We start from the raw sequence: 22866 nt of genomic DNA on the forward strand, positions 1-22866 counted from the left end.
TCTATCGCCAATTCACAAAGGATGTGCTGTTGTGCACGTAATCCATGCTGTACCATGCTTTGTTTTGAGCTTTTATTGCGATAGCAATTATATGGACACTCTCGGCTGGTTTTCGCCGTCGGCGTCGCCGTCATGTTCCGTGTATATATAAACGCCAAAAAGAAAAATTCTTTCCGACGCGTGGAATCGAACGGGCGACCTCTCGCTCTGCAGCTCGCGGCGTTAGACCGCTAGGACACGAACAATACCTTCTTTCAGGTACACCATTTATATACACTTATATACACCATTTACTTCAGCGTGCTTTCTTGCTCACCAGCGAGGTGGCGCGATGAGCGCGAGGGGCGCGCTTTAAAGGTCATCGCCCAGCTCGTAGCGATGTGCACTCCTCCATGCACTTCGCCCTACAGGGCGTGGTTGCCTGCGCGCGCACTTATCTCCTTGGGGGAGGGGGGGGGTGTACGTCTTGTGTTTTCACCGCGATGTCCGCGCGGAATTTACAAAGTGTACGAAGGTCACTTCGCTCACTGCAGCGGCCCCGTTTGCGAAACCAACACGCTGTTCAAATTGAAATAAGTAACAACTTTGAGAGTTGTTAGTTCGCGCTCGTTCTGTGTATACCTGTGCATTTCTTTCATGCGTCCTTCTTTATGTTTGAGTAACGCGATTTAAGTGTCGAGTTGTGACACTTGATAATTCGCGCTCGTCCTGTGTGTGTTCTTTTCGTGCGTCCTTTGCGATTGAAATGTGGAGCGGCTTTCCGTTCTTCGCGTTACATTGCAATTTGTTGTTATCGCATTCACTGCTTCGTCGTTGCGGCGAGACTGTGACTTTACTTTTTCAATAGTGAATGCACTGCATCTCTTCTCTCTCTCTCTCTTTTTATTTCCCTTCCCTCCTCTCTATTTCTTGTCGTTTTATTCCCCTTCCCCGATCCCCCTGTGTAGGGTTGCCAACCGGAATTGTTTACGGTAAACCTCTCTGCCTTCTTCTTTTTCTGTTTTTCCTTCCTAGCATGATACCAGTCAAACAACTTAATTCATCAGAAACACTAATGCTGTGTATTTGACGAAATAGCTGGTGTAGAGTGAGCTTGAAACTGTAAGTATTTGCTTTTTGATCTCATACAGGCAGCGCAATGTTGGTTGGCTTGTAGTGTGAAGGGTATGAATGTTTGTGCAATTGGCAGCACCACACTACTGAACTTGATGTGTATATTTGGAAATACCGCAAGGCAGAAAGGAAAGAAAGAAATAGATGGGAAGACAAGCAGGTTAGCCAGTTGTTAGACTGGCTGCGCATGCTGTGCAAATGAAGAGGTTACGAGGAATAAAGGATAATAGAAAAGAAACTTCACAGAAGAATAATAAGCAGGAAAGAAGAATACGATGCCTCCTAAAGTCTTTCTGTAAGGTCACTTTTGCGTAAGAAGCACAGCAACGCTTTCAATACTAACATTAACGGGAGCAGCAAGGACAAGAGAATAATAGCTGTGGAATCTGTTTTCCCGTAGTTAACTAAAGGCTTTACCTACGCTGCCGGTTTTGTATCGTGAACTGAATTTGTTCTTGGTGTTGGAGTGCCTTAGGATAATAAATTTAGAGTTAAAAAAGTGTCTGATGCATGGAGGTCAAACTGAATTTATGCCAGTTATTTCAATTAGGTACTGTTGTACTTTGTCGACAGCTCATCAGTGCAGCATGAAATCGTGAGTCCCTACAAAAATGGGGTTCATCTTTCTTTACTTTTCTTTACTTTGCAGCTATGGGCACCAGCAGCTTTCCAAGAACTCGTGAAGCTCGTCTAGATGCTTCACAGAACCTGGGTAGGTAGCGGTAATAGCCTTAGGATAGTATGATCAAATAGAAGGCAGTTCTGAATTGTGCAAAGTATACCAGTTTCTAATACAGAAATTGAGTCATTCATACATTGGAAACCTTGAGAGTCGCACTATTATGAGTCCAATTTCGTGGTAGCTCTCATCTCAGCCACCCTGATACAGTATGCTGAATCTGCACCTGCACTGTGTCACACCTATAACACTATATTTAATTTAGAGTGGAGTTCCTCAATAATAGGCACTTCTAGCATGAAATGGGCAGTATATGGAAAGGATTCGTAGCGTTCTTGGGCAAATTGTCAGTACTTATATAAGCAGTGCTGAGAAGACAAGCACAAAAGAGAAGAGAGAAAGCTCTTTAATGAAAAACAGAATTCTGCCGAAGAGAAGCACAAGAAAGTGCACAACACGGGCGCTTACTCAGAACAAATTAAAGCTTTATTTCTTCAAAAAAAAAACGCACCTAAACCCGATCCTCGCTTTTCTTCCGTTCTGCTTCAAATGGTCAGTATTGTGGTGCATTACCTTTACTATGAAGGGGCATGTAGATCGAAGTACTTTGAAGCTCCCCAGCGCATTGTTATTATGGAGTTTAACATTATTTTTAGGTCTGGCGGTCCCATGCCGCCACTTTCACACGGGTGGGTGCCCTCCCAAGCGACTATGAACTGCGTTCTGCCGAGCACCAGGCCGGAAGTGCGCTTGTCCCTATTTTACTATTTACCCGGCGGCAGCAATTATCTGCCTCCCACAGCGGCGGCGGATGCTCGACTATTTCACCAAGGCTGTGGTGGTTTAAGTTCCACCCAGGGGCCTTCACCGAACCTTATGGGGCCACCTTTCGAGATGTGTACCCAAACAACCGAGCGCCAGGTCGGTGAACTCGTCTACTCATTAGAAAAACCGGTGGGTTCTCGGTCGGCACTGGGAATCAAATCCGGTACCTCCCGCATTGAAATCGTACGCTCAACCACGTAGCCACGGCCGATGTGTGAATGGTAGCTGCACAACCATTCACAAATTTGCGACACAAATTTTAGTCCTCCTGCGACTGCTTGAAATTATGCTTTAGCCCTGGATTACGAAACTTAGGTGTATGTGCTATAGCTGCCAAAGACTAATATACATTGTACAAGCTCTCATATATCAATGCACAATAAATGCTCAACTACATCTGTGAACTGGAAACCGTTTCACTTCCGTGTTATACAAATTACTATGACGGAGGGATCAGCCATGTTTTTTTTTGTCTAACTGTGCATAACGCCTGTGCCGCTCGTGTATCGTGTATCAAACTTTTTCTCCAGTTTTTACGTTTCACGTGCGCATTATTCGAAGGTGGTTTCGTTCGTTCGTAGATTCTTGTTCATCCCTATATACAAGTCGACGCCACACTTCGTGCAGGCCATGCAGTGCGCGAAGGAACCCCGAAGAGAAGTGAAACCGCCACAAAATGACACAGAATTGTTCTGCAACCCGTGAATACACGCTCAGCCGACGTGGACAACTACATCAGAAACGCCATTCCAATACACTGATGAGCTTCAGTTTGAAGTAGAGTCCGTCTTGAGGCTCAACTAAGTGATTGGTCTCCAAGTGGTATTTCTATAGCGCAGTCGTCGCTGCACACCTTCCGGTGAACGAGTCGTATCCTAGCAGTGTCTGTTCAACGGTGACAGGCTAGGCTCGAACGAAATATTCGCGCTAAGAAAATGTCACGAAGCGCAATATCCGTTACAGTGAAATAATCAACAGAGATGTACACTGAAATCTCGACATTTTTTTATTATATTATTTCTTGAAGTCAAGAAGTAATATCGAACTCATATCGCTGATGTGTGCCTTCCATAGTCACGTTACTAGGCAAAATAAGTTTGCAAGCGGTTACACTGACAGCCCGAGAGCCACGAAGATGCGCATTCTTTACGATTCCGACAGCTGTATTCATAAAAAATTGAATCCCAAGACCGCGTCAGCGGTTTTCATTGCCGCACTATCGACTGCAGTTGTTCGCTTTATAGGCTTCGAAAGCAGCGCCGAGTGGCGTCACTGCTCTTATCACAACTGAGAATATATACGGCGCGTATCCTTTCGCCACAACACTGCCGCTCCGCCTCTGCGCTCGCGCAGAGCTCTCGGATTTCATCTGTGGTGCGTCACGTTGTAGTTATTAGAGAGTAATAGCTAAGCGCCTCAGCGGGCCAGCAGGCCCGGCGGACGAGCGGAGACGCCAACTGCGCATGTGCGGCACGCTGGGACAGTCAGCGTTTTTACGGAGCGGACCGCTCGGCCGCTGGTATCCTCTGCTCAGCGGAGCGTGGCCAGCGGACCAGCGGTTTCGCGAGACAAGAGGGCGACCTCCAACACAAGCGGCAGCGGCATGTTGTCGGCGAGACCCGCCAACGCAGCGCTCGCTCTGCTCCAGGCGAAATGTCCCGGCGCTGCTTTTCAACATAAGAAGACCTCTGAAGGCGAGGCCGTTTGGAGATGACCTAAAGTGGATTCAAATCATCGAAAACTCGTGTTGATCTTTTGATTCGAAATAGGAGACAAGAAGACACAAGAAACTTGAGAAAGTACGTGCTACTTTTACATCTTTTCCGTACAGATTACATTTGATCGCGTGTTCACAGACGTGCAGATAACTGCATACATTTCGCGTTTTTCTCAAACGCGTCTTGTCGAGACGCGGTCAGCTTGGCTGCAAAACGAAGGCGAAACCAAGTGGACGCACCTTCACGCTACGCTCAACTGACTCCACAGCGGAACGCGAGGTGCGTTCTACGTTCAACGAGCGGGGCGACGCTAAGCCGCTTAGCTATTACTCTTCATTTCGTCTCGCGCTCCGCTGCCCTCTCCGCTCCTTCGTTGGGCCCGCTGGCCCGCCGAGCCGCTTAGCTATTACTCACTATTGTTTGACTACCAGCGCTCCGGGCCGAATGAGGAGCGCACGTGTCCTCGCCACCGCCGCTGCCAAATCCAGCAACAAACCGCCGACGGCGACTGCAAAAACCTGCCTAAAGCGTTCGTACAATTTCCATCGGAGGATCACCGAAGAATGAGCGTTACACGGATCTGAAAGACGCTATGTTGCCCCGCTCGCAAACCGCTACTAATTACAGACTCTCGGAATAAAAGGTAGATGGCCCGGATCAACCGTCCCTCAGGGTATTAATCCTAAGGCAGCCTAAGCATTGATTTGGAAGTAAAAATTTCAGCGAAAAAGAAATTGAAACGCATCCCATAGTCATGTTCCCAGTGCAACATACACAAAGTGCGGTATCACGGATTTGAAACTCGTACAATACATCGTTTCGGATAAGGGAACCCAAGCTCAAGTTTGCGGCGCGACGACAGCGCCGCGCCAGCCGCGCTGCGGCTCTGTCGGACAACACTGAACCGTCGCGCGGCCGACTCAGCCCCTTTCACAGTAGCGGTAGCGCACGTGCGCTCGCGTTCTTCTCTCGGTGCGGGTAACTGTGGGGCCGTCAGCTCGGCACGTTGAACCGAGAGGCTTGCTGTGCGAAGCTGCGCATTTCCATGATGGCAGAAGCGACCCCGCGGAAGCGCAAGCGTGGTCCGAAGTATTGCGGTTTAGTGGCCAGCCACAACAGTGCAGACAAGGCACACGATTCACGTGTTAAACTGTATCGGTTCCCGGGCGTGTCGCACGAGAAATAAAGGCGGCAAGCGTGGATAGCTGACAGCGCTGTCTCGCCTTCTATTTTGGCTGTCTGAGTTCATCGCTTTCGTTCGTTCCGACTACCTGAATCGGTAAGTAACAGGGCGCATGCACGCAGCGACTACAGTAATGAAGACTCGCTGTCTTCTCGCATTGTTAAAGTCCAGTTACGGTTGTAGGTGAAGCAACTTTGTGTTTTGATTCCCCGTGCTCGTGTGACCTACCCGTCGTTGTTGAACGTTCACATTCGCGTTATACCGTTAGCGTTGCGCGGTTGGTTGAATTCAACTGAACTCCGCACATTGTCAGAAGTTCGGCGCCTGCATTTCACGCGTCGGGAAGGCTGCTTTATCACGCCGGAACGGACGTCTGTGCATTTTCAGCAAGCTTTGACATCGTTCTGCAGGTTTGCTTTGTTTTTGTCACTTTATTGGGGTGATATATATTTAAGCCGCTAAATATAACTGGCACTTCATACATGCTTTGCAATTGCAACCTTGAATTAACCACCTTCTGACTTTGTGCGATTTTCTAGCCGCGTTCACGCAACAGGTTTTATACGCCTGTCAAGTCGGTATCATAAAAAGAGACTGCAAGCATGACGCGAGAGCCGAAAAAACGAGGCGAGCAGTTCATCTTGCTTCACAGTGGTTGAAGCTCAGCTAGCTGCCTCGCGTCTTAATCGGCGGGTGATTCTCCAGCCGCACGGAGGACTTGACTCTAACCTTCTCAGGAAGCAGTGCCATGGCCGTATAATCTTTTTTTCGCACGCCGCAAACGTTTGTTCACGAAAGTACACGGCTGCTACTGTAAGCATGCCATATCAAAACAACAATCATATGATTCGTAGTCCACGCCACAGAACATCGATAGCGTGTACGGCTTCATTTCGGAGTGCATGTGGACCATTATTCATCTTTAACGTGACAGAGTGAGACTTACCTCGAGGTATACGTCCTACACGGCGTAATCGCGACTTGGGAAATGCATTTCGCTTTGAGTCGGGCGTGGTTGTCGTCGATCGTCTGCTCTTCACCGTTAGCGTGATTGACGAGCCTTTCTCATTTTATCAAGTTCGCTTTGCGGAAGTGCCAGTCAAGCTTGAAGATCCTTTTGAAGCCGCACTGCACGCGGTACATCGTGAGACGCCGCAAGTGCACCGCGAGAGCTCTGCACGTGCACGGAAGCCAGCGGCAACGCGGTGGCGAGAAGGGAAAGCGCGAAAGCGCTCGCTGATCACGCCCCAGTTTCTCTTTTTCTGCCAGAGATGGCGCTGCCTGTCAAGAGCAGCAGCGCCGCTAAGCGTTGCTTGGGAAGCCTATAGGGAACGCAAGCTCAAGTTTGCGGCGCGACGACAGCGCCGCACTGACCGCGCTGCGGCTCTGTCGGAAAGCTCTGTAGTGCATGCGCGTCCGACTCAGCCCCTTTCACGGCAGCGGTAGCGCCCCTGCGCACGCGTTCTTCTGTCGGTGCGGGTAACTGGGGGGCCGTCACCTCGGCACGTTGAACCGAGAGGCTTGCTGTGCGAAGCTGCGCATTTCCGCAATGGCAGAAGCGACCCGCGGAAGCGCAAGCGAGGTCCGAAGTATTGCGGTATTGCTGTGTCGTGGGCTGCCTCACCAAGGCACACGATTCACGTGTGAAACTGTAATCGGTTCCCGGGCGTGTCGCACGAGAAATAAAGGTGGCAAGCGTGGACAGCTGACAGCGCTGTCTCGCCTTCTATTTTGGCTGTCCGAGTTCATCGCTTTCGTTCGTTTCAACTACCTGAATCGGTAAGTAACGCGGCGCATGCACGGAGCGACTACAGTAATGATTACTCGCTGTCTTCTCGCATTGCGAAAGTCCAGTTACGGTTGTAGGTGAAGCAACTTTGTGTTTTGATTCCCCATGTTCGTGAGACCTACCCGTCGTTTTTGAACGCTCACACTCGCGTTATACCTTAGCGCTGCGCGGTTGGTTGAATTCAACTGAACTCGGCACATTGTCAGATGTTCGGCGCCTGCAATTCACGCGTCGGGAAGGCTGCTTTATCACGCCGGAACGGACGCCTGTGCATTTTCAGCAAGCTTTGACATCGTTCTGCAGGTTTGCTTTGTTTTTGTCACTTTATTGGGGTGATATATATTTAAGCCACTAAATATAACCGGCACTTAATACATGCATTGCAATTGCAACCTTGAAGTAACCACCTTCTGACTTTGTGCGATTTTCTAGCCGTGTTCGCGCAGCACGTTTCTTACGCCTGTCAAGTCAATATCCTCATAAAAAAAAAAGAGTGCAAGCATGACGCTACAGCCGAAAAAACGAGCCATGCAGTTCATCTTGCATCACAGTGGCTAAAGCACAGTGTCATGGCCGTATCATTTCTTTTTTTCGCAAGCCGCAAATGTTTGTTTACGAAAGTACACGGCTGCTACTATAAGCATGCCATATCAAAATTGTAGTCCACACCGCTGAAAATTGATAGCGTGTACGGCTTCATTTCGGAGTGCATGTGGACCACTATTCATCTAGAACATGACAGAATCAGACTTACCTCGACGTAAACGTCCTACACGGCGTAATCGTGACTTGGGAAATACATTTCGCGTTGAGTCGGGCGTCGGTGTCGTCGGTCGTCTGCTCTTCACCGTAAACGTTATTGACGAGCCTTTTTCATTTTATCAAGTTCGCTTTAGGTAAGTGCCAGTCAAGTTTGAAGATCCTTTTGAAGCCACACTGCAAGCGGTACATTGTGAGGCGCCACAACTGCACCACGAGAGCTGTGCACGTGCACGTGCACGGAAGCGAGCGGCAGCGCGTTGGAGAGAAGAAAAAACGCGCGTTGCTTGCACCCACTTTGTATTTTAGATGCGACAGCATCTTATTCTCCGGGCAGTGTCCGTTCTGCGGCGTCCGCACCCATACTGCGCAACCACCAATTCTGGAGGAGGTGGCGTGAGCGCTGCCTCCGCTTCGTTTCTCCTATCCCGCTTCTCTCTCTCCGCCACAGCTGTGCGCTCGTATATAATGCGGCGCGCGCTCGCTCAGCGCCCTCTAGGTGGCATTGGCTCTCTTCCGTTGCACTCTCCTTCGCAACGGCGCTATTCGCGGCGAGAACGACCTATAGGAGGCAGCACCGTCGCCGCGTTAGTGTGGAGAGGCGGTCGGCGGCGCGTATACAAATGCACACAGCGGCGCTTCGTTGTGAGCTGTTCGAGCCGATTGACGGCGAATAAAATGCGTTGATTGCAGCTTACTGGTAATATATACGCTCTTCATTGTTGAATCGATGCACGAAGATCATCCGACGTTACTATTACTAGTGAGAGAAGCACAATCTGTCGATGAAAGGTATGCTCGCACTGGGTGACAGTCTGCGCTTACGCACCATACGAGGTTTTTTGTTGTTTACTCTGTACGTGTTTACTAGGGGTGTGCGAATAGTGAAATTTCACCTCGAATCGAATTCGAATCGAATAGTGCCGAATAATGGCCAAAGATATCGAATATCGAATCGAATGTCGAATAGTATATGTACACGAAACGTGTACGGCCAGTTACTGCAAGACAAAGGAAAAATCAGGGACGCTACGGCGTGCCGACACCTTTATTGGGCATTTGTTCGAGAGTGGCTTTTGTTTCAGCTTTTATAGGCGCGCTGCATGTTGATAGAAGAGCCGCCATTCCAGTCAGTAGCTCCACTCCAAACCTCCTAACGACTAAAAGAGGGGGGTAGAGTGGCTAGTTTTTTTTTCCATTGTCGCGCAATACGGCTCATCTGACAACGGTAATGTTGTGCTTCATTGCCATGGGTGCTCCGGGCCCAAAAAGTGTCGGGCGCCCGTTCACAGCAGCGTTTTCACTGCGTGCCGAAGCAATAGAAGTTTCTGAACGAGTGGTTCGCTGCGGCAGTGGCGACTGCCAAGCGTGAACAAATTTTTACATGTGAAGGTAATGACAGCGTTTTGCAGGCCTAAGTCACGTCGTTTTACGGAGCCTGCGGCATAGGCAACCGAACTACGCAAAAGTCCGTGCCTTCCTTTCGGAAACGAAGTTGTGAAGGGCTTGACAGTTTTGTCATTTGTTTTTCTACGTGCGGAAACGACATGATTCCTTTTAAGATCACGATGCGCTCGCTTTTGAACCAAGATGTCAGCGAAAGTTTTAACGAAAGGCCTACTGCAACGATGTTAGCGTTAGTTTTTGCCACCCCACCCTAAACAAGTTGCACCATTGGCCTTTGTCGCGTTTTAGATATTCGCCCTGTCGAATTCTTCGAAACTTCGAATACTAGCTATTCGAAAGCCGAATCGAATTATTCGATTGGGTACTATTCGATTCGAATGCGAAACTCGAATATTCGCACACCCCTAGTGTTTACCCTGCGTTCTGTGCACTACGCACTGCTGTAGCACGCCTGAACTACTTAAGTGTTTACTTCTTCATTTGTATACCAGCCCATATTCCTGTGCAATATGAGTTCAATAGTACTGTTCGCGCGAGTACGCATACGCATGGAAGAGTGTTTAGCATAGAGCTTTCATCCATTGATTACGTGCACGACAGTGATGCAACAAAGGTCCGGTTATTTTATGGAATAAGGGTCTTTTTTTCCTTGAACTAATGTCCGCTGCCTTCCATCACTTTATAACAACTCCACACAAACGCTCAAGATAGTGTAAAAAAAGGATGATGTTTCGCGTGACATACGACAAAAATGTAAGGCACGCCGTCGGGATTAATTTAAAACATCTGGGTTTTTCAAAGCGTACCTAAATCTAAGCACACGGGTGTTTCTGCATAAATTTCGCCGCAAGTTCAAATTGTGCGCGGCAACACCGTTTTATCACTGCCGTGTCATTCCATTGTCTGTTTTTTTTTAGGGACAGCTTGAGTACTAAAGTCTCAGGCTTCACTCGATAGAAATATTTCGCTTTAGCGGGACCACGACCGTAAAATAAAAGGACATCTTAAGCGAAACTAAAGCTCATCATGAACTACTGTGCCGCAGTTATACACCTAACAGCAACGCGAAAAAGCATGAGCCTCGTTTTTGTTTACCACCGAGTCGCTAAAACGCTGCATTAACACAGAATTTAATGCTCCTCATCATGTTTGGGACTATGCCAAGCGCACTTTACGATGTGCTTGAACCAGAAAGCGGCATCAGCACTGAAATGATTCTGGCGAACGAAGGGTACGACACCAATACACAGCCCTCTCGAAAGTCGCACTCACTGATCTTATTACAATGCGCATGCAGCCGAGCAAGCCCATTTGCTTCTGTACACATTGTTAGGGATACGTACGAGCAGTTAAAATCGCGCTAACATAACAGAACAAGCCGCCCTTTGAGAATGTGCAGGACGTACGCGCACATGCAAACACGACGTAGCTAGCAGACGACGCAGGGAGCAATCCACACTAGGCGCGCTTCAGCCAGTAGCCGCCAGGCGGCGACTCCGCTCGATCTCGCGGCCAATAGACGCTTGCGAAGCTCAACGTAAACGGCAACGCCAGCAAGCGTTGCACTCTCCTTCGCAACGGCGCTATGGACGCTCGCGAAGCTCAACGTAAACGGCAACGCCGGCAAGCGTTGCACTCTCCTTGGCATCGGCGCTATGGACGCTCGCGAAGCTCAACGTAAACGGCAACGCCGGCAAGCGACTCTCGTAGCTGAGGCGCTGAGCCGTGCTCCCAATTAGGGTTGCAGAAGTGGCGCCTTTTCCTTTCGTCAACCTCTCCACCTCCTCTTCCTCGAAGCTGCGAAAGCGCGCGTTCGCTGTGCTTCCGTCATTCGCTCTCTGTGCAACGGTGTGCGTAACGCCATGAACGATGTCAACGTCGGCGCTAATTGCACAGCCACCGCCGCGGAGCAGAAGAAGGCTCGGGAAGCCGAAAGTAAACGTAAGCGTCGACAAGCGGTAATACAAACGCCTCGACAACCACCGTCTCATAAGTCACATAAGAGAAACGGAAACCCGATGCGCAACCCCCGCGATGCTTTCGCATCCCACCATGCTTTCCCGTAGGGGGAGATGATGTGTAATTTTTTATGCCAGAGATGGCGCTGCCTGTCAAGAGCAGCAGCGCAACTAGGCGATGCTTGGGGAGCCTATAAACTGCTTCGCATCTAAAACTAGTTCACGACATGGCTCTCCTCATACAATACGGTCGCATAGCCGGGCGCGGCGGTACTATGAGTAAAGTCCGAACGATTCTCTATATGGGAGCAGTAGCCCAACCCATGTATGAGGTATTCGTGAATGTCATGGCAGTGCGGTGAATGGAGCCAAGTAATACACCAGCCATGTCATCTACGCCTTATTGCGCGACCTCCAAAATGGGACTGACGCAAAGGCGAATCATAGTTTTTACGTCTGTTCATACCATAACGAACCAGCATTTATGCCGCGAAATGCAGTTACACATCATTCGGGGCTCAATCCTTTTACCAAAATAATAGGACAAATAAAATTATAAACCTAGTCGGATTATTCATTTGCGTGAATGAGTCCAAAGATGATCTAAAAACCCCTCGATGATTCTAGGCCCTGGCTAAAGTGTTTCGAGAGCTCGAGCACGGCCGCTGAATGGAAGAAAAGCTGCTGCCTGCCAATATGCGTGTTTTCATTGGGTGAACGCGTTACATGCTGAATCACACTGGTGTGCCGAGTTTTGAGACGCTAATGCCATTGCACACTACAAGGGAACGCTAATCCGAATGCAAGTGAACGCGCTCGCTTGAAAGAAGTACTTATACGGCGCATGGCGGCAGAAAACGCGTGGTTTCTTTTGGCGGCTGTGTTTAATAAGCGCTTCATGTCATCGGATATTTCACAGTAATCGCAATGCCCATGCACTGTTTTGGGCCGCGACGCAGATGGACAACTGCCAATACCTTAAATGTTATTTGCACAGAATTCCACCTAAATGAATCCCTCCGGGACGCCTACTTATGAAGTATTCCGCAACAAAGCGACAACGAAGGCAGCAAGTAGGTGCCGACCTCAAGGGTTGTCGTCTCGTCTTTTAATTTCACCCAGTAGCTGGAATTGAACCACAAGGTGTTGTAGCCGACAATTGTGCCGTCCATATCTACGTCTCATTTTGCGTACAAGCTCTCAGTGGTCTTGTTCAAGCATAGAACACTTCTTCCTGTTCTCACAGCGCTGCCATAGCAAACGTAAAATACGATTCAAATAATTAGTGTCAAATTTCAAACATCGACGTTGTCTATCACTGACTTGCGGACGTTACTGACAAGGAAATCGAACTCTGCGCGACACCTTGGCATTCAGACAGGGTCTCTAGACCGGACGTCAGCCAGCGCACTCGTGCTTTGGGACCACATTAAAACATGAGTGCGCCAGATATTTTGATTTAACGAGATTCAGCGCAAGTGGTAACAGCGCGACGACTTACAGGAAATGCTGCATTAGTATACGAGTAGGACACAGCCGTGCACGCTATAATTAGGATTAAAAAAAGCAACGTTACAAATGTGACGAATTTTCCGCCCACAAATTTAAAGGAAAGTGGATATTACGAGATTGAATTGCGAGAATTTCTTCTCTGATAACCGACTTCCCCTAAACTCTGCGACCACGTGATATCAAGGAAGGCTTTCGGGCTGCCTTGCCGGACAAAGCATCAGAAATTTCTCGGCTCACCCACTGGGTGAACCCGAAGTAACTATAGCTAAATTCTCGAAGGGCTCCTGGTGGAATGACGCCATTTACTTTTAGGAAAAAAGCAATTCTGCAGCATTACACTGAATGAAATATCGATCGAATAGAAAGGGCTTTACGATCGAAAAGTGGATAAAATTTGTGGACTCATCTATGTCACTGACTGGCCTGAAGAACGTAGCGTGGTGGTAGCGCTACGTGTATTTCGCGTAACGCACTCACGGGTATTTCGTGTAACGAAACATTCGTCATGCTGGTTTCCTTTGAGGCAAAGGAAGTAATCACGCTTTATGAAAATTCGGCAGATCCCACGCACCGTGGGAGTCGATGTTATGCGAAGCATGCGGCGGGAAGGTGACCGTGGCGTAATTTTTTTTTTGACTGAGCGACACGTCACAAAATGGCGCTAAAGATTTGTATAAATTTTATACGCACACATATGTGTAGAAGAGCCGAATATGTGCTATATAAGCAGTTGTTTACGGTTGGGTAACGCTGCCAACGGCAACGTGGGTATTACCAACACCAGAAGCGGTAAGCTGATATGTAGTGCTTATACTTGTCCCTTATGATGTAGAACGCACGCACGTTTTACGAACCCGTGTGCATGTGTGGAATACGTTCTTGACAGTTCTTGAACAAGGTCATGATCACCGTGATCAGTGAGCACCAGCAGCTGGTCATGACTTGTTATCGGATCCGGTCGTGATCGTGGTGACGAGAGGTCCGTGTGTAGTGAAGCATGTGGTATAGTAGAGCTGTTGGAATTCGTGGATGCCTCGGACATTTCGTCGACAAACTGTGAGTCGATAGAGCCGGTGACATGTCGGAACCTGAAGCCACCCTTCGCGTTGGTGAGGTATAGGCCGTCGAGGCTGGTAGGCCTAGATAGTGCTACGTAGACCAACATCACTGGAAGGCGCTTCTCATATTCGCAGAGTACCTGGACGTATGTGGCCTAGGTTGCCTAGCCTGCAAAGCGGCTGCCAATCAATCTGGCATCATCCTCTGTCAACATGAGGCCATCGGCCAGCCTCGTAAGGAATGAAGAGGACGTTGCGTCATTCTGGCGGACGAAGTGCACTTTACCGTACGGTGATGTGGATACCATATGTAACTTTCGTTAATGTATTCCTGCGGGTCGAGCAATGCTTCAGTATAGCTTGCTGAATCATATGCATAAAAATGTAATCTTTATAAGGCTGCGATGAAAGTGGAGCCAATACTGGAACCACATACGTTAATCTGATAGGACTCCTGTATCGTAGGAGTTCACATCATGTGAGTATCATGTAGTGCTCATTGCTTTCTTGTAAAATTATATAGCAAGCACCACAACCGCAATTTACGTTGCACTGATACTATTACGCCTGCGTAGGCTGTTTTTCCAAACCAGTTTATAGACCTCGCGTGGTTCAGTGGTAGAATGCCTGATTGCCACGCAGAATGCTTGGGTTCGATTCCTGCTGGAATCTTAATTTTTATTCTTTACATTCGTCAAGTCAACGCTGGCGACGTTGGTTTTTCTTAAAGGGGCCATGACACCCAATTTTCGATCATAATATGTGTCCTGTGGATTAATGCTTGGGCATTCACAAATAAGCTGGCGAAATTTTAGCGCATTTGGTCGAGCCCTTAATTTATAATAGATATGTTTATAAACACGCGAGCGGCCCGAGAGTCAGGCAACACTGGTGCACTCGCGAGCCGTGACGTAACAAGCACCTAGCTGACCAAGCGTCTGCATTGCGGCGAACGATATTGTTCCGTGGTCAGCTGCACGTGATATCGATATATTTTAGCTTTCTTCAGCTTGACACTGAAACTGAACGATTTGCAGCGGCTGAAACATTGGTAGAAGACGACGGCTCCGTTCCGTGCTGCACGTGACGTCACACGTGCCATAGGAAAATGGCGGTCGCCGGCTGGTGGGCGCGGTTTACAGTCAGCGACTTCTATGGCTTGTTTTGCACTGAAATATTCTTTTACGGCCCACTTTTGAAATCTGTTTAGGTATAATACACCCTCTACTTCTAGTTTTCGCTGAAAACAACAAATCTATGGGCGACCGTGTCATGGCCCCTTTAAAGGGGCCCTGCAACGCTTTTTGAGCAGGGTCAAAAAGCACTGCCAATCGGTAGTCGAGGCTCCCGAGAACACGCGAGCCAAATATGATAGCGAAGCGAGCGGCCTGGAATTTACAATAAATTCTCAAAATCAGCTGAAAATCGCTCCCTCTTCTCTCGACAAATGATGTATTAGTCCGCAATATATGACGCGATTGTCGGCAGTTCCACCATTGGCTGATGTTATAATCACGATAACACCCTCATCACGATAACACCTTATTACTTTAGTTGTTAATTTTGAGTTCAATAAGTAGATAATAATGTTACGAGAAAACGTATATTTACAAATATATACAAGCAGAAATAGACGCTGAGACAATGGCGGACCGGAGCCTGTCCCTTCAGCACTTCGTCGTTGTCCCTCTTCCAGAGTGGGCCCCACTACTACCTTGTGCCACTGGCCCACTGCTACCTTGTGACACTACTCCGCGGCGTAAAAGCGCCGACCCGGCGCTGGTCACGGAAGTAGTGAGGTGGACGGCACATATGGTTTCAGTCTTACGACGTACACAACAGTGGGTGGCGTTGGCGTTGACTGCACTGAATCGGCGACTCGCAGTATTTCATATGTGAGATCAGTGACCTTCCGCAGGACTTTGTATGGTCCGTCACAGCGAAATAACAACTTTTCTGAGAGACCGATGCGACGACATGGGGTCCACAACAGGACAAGTGAACCGGGTTCATAAGAGACATCTCGGTGTCGGCGATCATACAGGTCTTTTTGAGAGGCCTGAGATGCTGTGAGACACTCTCGGGCAATCTGTCGTGCTGTGTCGGCCCGGGCAATGGCATCGAGAACGTATGTGACAGGCGAGTTTGAGCCAGTGGGAAGCAGCGTGTCAAGAGGGAGGGATGACTCACGTCCATACAGAAGATAAAACGGGGAATAACCTGTGGTGTCATGCCTGGAGGAGTTGTAAGCGAATGTGACGTAGGGTAACGCTGCGTCCCAGTCGCGGTGGTCGGCAGAAGCGTACATCGACAACATGTCGGTGAGAGTGCGGTTCAGGCGCTCCGTAAGCCCATTAGTTTGCGGGTGGTATGCCGTTGTGAACTTGTGGTTTGTAGAACAGGAACGAACAATGTCCTGGATGACGCGGGACAAGAAGTATCGGCCTTGGTCGGTGAGAAGCTGGCGAACAGCTCCGTGATGCAAGATGATGTCATGCAGTAGAAAGTCGGCGACATCAGTTGCGCAGCTGGTGGGAAGAGCGCGGGTAATGGCGTAACGTGTGGCGTAGTCAGTCGCTACGGCGACCCACTTGTTCCCGGATGCAGAAGTGGGGAATGGTCCGAGGAGGTCGAGCCCGACGCGGTAGAATGGTTCGGCGGGGATGTCAATAGGCTGAAGGTGGCCGGCTGGAAGCATTGTTGGTCGTTTTCGACGTTGACAGAGGTCGCAGCTGCTGACGTACTTTTGCACGGAGCGATAGAGGCCTGGCCAGAAGAAACGGCGCCGGACACGATCGTAAGTGCGTGTAACTCCAAGGTGACCGGCGGTAGGTTCATCATGGAGCTGGCGAAGAACATCTGCCCGCAAGTGGGAAGGCACGACGAGAAGGCGTTCAGGGCCGTGGGGGCGCATATTGTGGCGGTATAGAACACCATCGTGAAGGCAGTACAAGTTTAGAGAACTGCTTGGAGTTCCGGAACTCAGACTGTCAATGATGGGACGTAAAACCGAGTCGCGGCGTTGCTCACAACCTATATCGAGGAAGTCTGATATTGAGAATACCCCAGACTCAGCGGGTCTCTCTGCGGTGTCCGGTGGATCCACTGGGTACCGTGACAGACAATCGGCGTCCTGATGGAGTTGGCCGGATTTGTAAACCACCGAGAAGGTGTATTGTTGAAGGCGGAGAGACCAACGACCGAGGCGGCCCGTGGGATCTTTGAGCGAAGAGAGCCAGCACAGGGCGTGATGGTCAGTTACAACAGTAAAGCTGCGGCCGTACAGGTATGGGCGAAACTTAGCAACTGCCCAAACTAGAGCAAGGCACTCTCTTTCGGTGATTGAATAGTTCTTCTCCGCCGTGGACAACAGTCGGCTGGCGTAGGCGATGACGCAGTCTCGTCCGTGTTGACGCTGAGCGAGAACAGCACCAATCCCATGGCCACTTGCGTCGGTGCGAACCTCTGTCGGGGCGGTGGGATCAAAGTGGGCTAATACTGGAGTAGTTGTGAGGGCTGTAACGAGCGCCGAAAACGCAGCAGCTTGAGGTGAACCCCAAGTAAAGCGGACGTCTTTCTTGAGTAGTTCTGTGAGAGGACGCGCAATATCGGCAAAATTCCGGATGAAGCGGCGGAAATAGCAACACAACCCGAGAAAGCTGCGGACATCTTTAGCCGAACAGGGTACGGGAAATTGTGTCACTGCGCGAATTTTGTCGGGATCAGGCTGGACGCCAGCTGCGTTAACGAGGTGACCCAGTACAGTTATTTCACGACGGCCAAAACGGCATCTGGAGGAGTTCAACTGTAGACCAGCGTTGCGGAATACCTCGAGAATAGTGGAGAGCCGCTCAAGATGGCTTGCGAATGTTGGTGAAAAAACGATGACATCGTCCAGGTAGCACAAGCATGTTGACCACTTGAAGCCGCGTAGAAGGGAATCCATCGTCCGCTCAAAGGTGGCGGGAGCATTGCAAAGCCCAAACGGCATGACTTTAAATTGGTACAGGCCATCTGGGGTTACAAATGCGGTTTTTTCTCGGTCTTGCGGATCAACAGCGATCTGCCAATAACCAGATCGAAGGTCAATGGATGAGAAGAACTTGACGCCATGAAGGCAGTCGAATGCGTCATCGATGCGTGGCAAGGGGTAAATGTCCTTCTTAGTGACCTTGTTGAGGTGCCTGTAGTCAACGCAAAATCGCCTTGTATTGTCCTTCTTCTTTAAAAGCACGACAGGAGAAGCCCACGGACTAGCCGATTGTTCGACGACACCTTTGGCGAGCATCTTTTCGACTTCTTTCTGGATGACAGCGCGTTCGGCAGCGGACACACGGTAAGGGCGCCGGTGAATTGGGTTGGCATCGCCGGTGTTGATGTGTTGGGTCACAACCGATGTCTGGCCTAAAGGGCGGTTGTCAAGATCGAAGATATCGGCATAGGATATTAATAGACCACGCAGGTCTTGTGCTTCAGTGGGCGGAAGATCGGGCGCTATCATTTTCTCAATGTCAGTGCGTGCAAGGTCGAGTGCAGTGAGCGAGTTGGCATGGTGACTAGGAACACCTGCTGATAACTGAGAGATATGGCAATCTTGCACTGACGACACGACGCAGAGCGTAATACCTGCAGGCAGCACATGGGTGGTTAGACCGAAGTTCAAGAGACGTAAACAAGTCTGGTTGCGGCATACTGTGACCACAGTGTGCGGTACGGCGACAGAATACTTCAAGACGACGTCGGTAATCGGTGAAACAACATATTCACCATCGCGCACAGGTGAATCAAGGATAAGCTGGACGTACGTCGCGGCTTGAGGCGGAAGATGCACAAACTCCATGGCACATAAGCGACTGGGAGCGTCATGGTCAACGTAGGCGTCTAGAGGGAGTTCCAGCTGAAGAAGGCCCGTCGAGCAGTCGATAAGAGCGGAGTGCGTCGAAAGAAAGTCGAGACCGAGGATCACGTCATGTGGGCACTGCGCAAGCACGGTGAACAATACGATGGTCTGACGGCCAGCAATACACACGCGAGAGGTGCACATACCAAGAACTGTAGATGTGCTCCCATCGGCAACTATTACTGCACACTGAACAGGAGGCGTGAGCACTTTGCGCAGTTTTTCCCGGAGAGCAGCACTCATCACTGAAATATGTGCACCAGTGTCTATTAGGGCTGTAACGGTAACGTTATCCACCAAGCTTTCTAAAATGTTTCGGCGCGTAGGAATCGTCAACAGAGGATTTGAAGTCCGGGTCGTTGTTGCAGCCTCACCTCCGGGAGCTGCATGGACTAGTTTCCCGAGGTCGAGGGGCCAGGCCGCGTAGGGGACGTTGATCGACGAACAAGCGGCGATAGAGATCGACGGCCTTGGGGTGACGGGGATCGGCTGAACCTTCTGCTTGGATCGTGGACATCAGTAGCCTGGAGATCGGAACGAGGAGAAAACCTGCGCGAGTTGCCTTCAAATCGACGCCATGTCCCGGTGTTCCAGGAAGTCGACGACCACCGATAGCGACAGTGGCGCGCAATGTGTCCTACGCGAGAGCAGTGAAAGCAGATTGGCCGATCATCAGTTGTCCTCCATTCAGCAGGGTTTCGGTAGCGTGAAGGGTACACTGGGATCTGGTTTACGACGGCAGGAGTGCTCTCGGGGGTGCGAATAGAGCAAACAGGTGCTATGCCGAGATTCGCAATCTCTTGGCGTACGACTGCTTGTATGAGCGATACGGTGGACGCGTTAGCCTGTGGAACGTCAGCAGGAACCATTGCTTCCAGTTCACGACGGACGATGCGAGTGACATTTTCTGACGACGCAGCCTGCGTGAACGTGGGGGGGTCTTGGCAGGTCGATGTGGCTGCAGTATTAGGTAGTCGTACGAACTGGCGGCTGATGCGACGACTCTTGGCCGGCTCAAAACGCTGACATTCCTTGACCACGGCGTCGACGGTGGTCCAATCCTTCACGATCAGTAGATTGAACGCGTCGTCGGCAATCCCCTTCAATATATGCGCAATTTTGTCAGCCTCCGTCATGTTCGCGTCAGCCTTTCGACAAAGACCCAGTACGTCCTGTATGTAGCAGACGTAAGACTCTGTCGACGTCTGAACGCGGGACTCGAGATCTTTTCTTGCGGCCTGCTGGCGACCAAATGGCCTGCTGAACAACTCGATGAGCTTCGACTTGCAGGTGTCCCAGGTGGTTAATTCCGACTCGTGCGTCTCGTACCAAACGAGTGCGGTCTCCCTGAGGTAGAAGACCACTTTGGCGAGCATCAACGTGGGGTCCCACCTGTAATACTCGCTGACGCGCTCGTACAATGCGACCCAATCCTCCATATTCACCTTGTCTTTGTCAGTGCCCGAAAAGGTTCCTGGGTCTCGAGGAGGCAGGAGAACCACATGGGGCTGCTGCTGCTGTTGCTGCTGCTGCGCCGGCGATCCTCGGTCAGGCATTGCAGGAAAAGGGAGGCGACGACCGCTCCGAAGTTCTGTGTTGGTTTTCCGAGAGGAAACGCAGGCAGGCAGGCGTACCCCGCACCTCCACAAATCATGTTACGAGAAAACGTATATTTACAAATATATACAAGCAGAAATAGACGCTGAGACAATGGCGGACCGGAGCCTGTCCCTTCAGCACTTCGTCGTTGTCCCTCTTCCAGAGTGGGCCCCACTACTACCTTGTGCCACTGGCCCACTGCTACCTTGTGACAATATGTATGTTTATATTGTGTTATGCCGTTAAAACACCGAACAAACATTAATATTAGCACTTCCGGTCTCACCGACAGCTCGTCTGCTCGTAGTTGCGTGGTTGCGTTTTCTTCATCATGTGCAGTGCCGAAATCGTGAATATTTCTGTGCTTTTGACCATCGCCGGTTGTCGTTGAGAGTGGCAGCCGTTCGAGTGTTGCCTCGTCAGCTGGAAACTGCATCGTCGGCACGTTCTCACGACCGACCGAGGCAGCGGTGCAGCATTTCTCCGATAACAATGCTGGCGCCGGCTAGCTTAGGATACCTGTGTTCGCTGTATGGCGAGAGTCCCGTTCGCTGTCTGTTCAGTATGTCATCGAGCCGTACCTCCGCGTATCCTCCCCGTAGTCCCAGGTTCCCGAGAAACCGCGACACAGCAACCAAGCAGTCTCGCATTTTCACGGTAGCTGCAGACAACCGGGGGACGGGTCCGCGCCGGCCCGATGCCCCACGGTCCTTTCTTCTAGTCTTTAGTTCTTTGTTGTCAGCCCGCACTCGCTGTGCGCCCGCATTCGAAGAGCAAACAACATCGAAGACCGCCACTGGGAGAAGGGTGCACGCAGCTTTGCCGTGTTGAATACGATTCAAGCGCGAGCAGTGCGACGAAGCGGTGTATCGGAGTGTGGGTCGAAACCCATCTCAGCTGTCATTGGTTCCAAACGCGCACACAAGTTTGCGTCCATGGTTGGCAGAGCGACGAAAACACTCCGGCAGTTCGAGGTGCACATCCAACATTACCAAACCGCCTCGCAGTTTTCAAGCACGCGGGATACACGGTGCCATGGGCTCCGCCGCTCGACGACGACCGCGCGAGCCGACCGGAAGTGGCGCCACAGACCACGTGGTTGCGCCGAGACGCCAGAGAGAAAAAAAGTGAAGAAAAAAAATGCCGCCGGCGCTGACGTCGCCTGCTCGCACCTCCGCCCTCCCTCCCTTCACGCCGCGCGCAGCTTTCCGCGCGCTCTCGCTGCGTTGAGTTGACGGAGAAAGCTGCGGAACGTGATCTCTATAATTTGGTCACACCACTTAGACTTGACGGATTCGAAAAATTTTTGCGGCATATGACTCGTGAAGAGTCATACGTCAATAATGCGACTATTCCAATATAACTAAAAAAGGTGTTGCAGGGCCCCTTTAACGCTGTCGCATTTGTTACCAATGTCTGTTCTCGCCGTTCCTGGGTAGATATAAACTGTCGATCACCTGTGGCACATACTCGTACACCGCGTCCCGTGGCAAGCGGGTATGTGCCACACGTGTCCAGTGGAAATGGTTTGACGACGTACGAGACAAGGTTTTCACATTATTCATATGTTGACCCGACAATCATATTGGTCAAATCATCTTATCCTCCCATGCCAATCTTGTTCTACACTGGGTTAAGGAGACGATCATGAGAGCACCCAGACGTAGGCGGCTAGATAGAAAGATAGAGAGATACGTAGATAGAAACGCTCAAAGTGCCAAAGGTTCTCTAAGAAATTCTTCGCATTTAAAAAATCCTCCGCACCAAGGAAGTTATCGGCGTATACAGCCCCAAATGGAGGATTGAAATGACTGATCATATTACCAAACAACTGCGGACCATTTTTGTTCCAATTGAAAGACAAAATAGTTTTGGCAGCGTCTTAGTGCAGCACGCCTGTAAGTTTACTTTTGTTCTCCTGAAGATTACTTGATTGCGTATATCAGCTAGAACGTATTAAAAATGTTATGTAACTGGGCAGAAAACTGGGCGAGTTGGTATCGATTCATTAAAGGGGTCACGAACCACTTTTACAAGTCATGATCTAATGACCTCAGTATCGAAGTTTACTGCCTTCCGAATCGATTGCCGCAAAACTTTTTGAATCCGTGAAGAACGAGCGGAGTTACGGGGGTGTGGCGCACGCTCTCAGCGCTTTCTCTCTTTTGTCGTCCCAACGAGCGCACTGGAAGCCACAGAGGGAGGGATGGCACAGGGGAAAGAAGTTACGTCAGCGCGCCTCGTGAAACGCGATCGCTCTCCCGCTGTGATTCGCGTGCGCGAGTGTGGCTACCGTGTAAAGTTAGCAGACTATGGCGCCGACAAGTGGCGGCACCTCGTGGCAATTGCATAAAAGTGAGCAAAAT

This window comes from Rhipicephalus sanguineus, chromosome 9, assembly GCF_013339695.2.
Source record: "Rhipicephalus sanguineus isolate Rsan-2018 chromosome 9, BIME_Rsan_1.4, whole genome shotgun sequence".
Classification (NCBI taxonomy): Eukaryota; Metazoa; Arthropoda; class Arachnida; order Ixodida; family Ixodidae; genus Rhipicephalus; species Rhipicephalus sanguineus.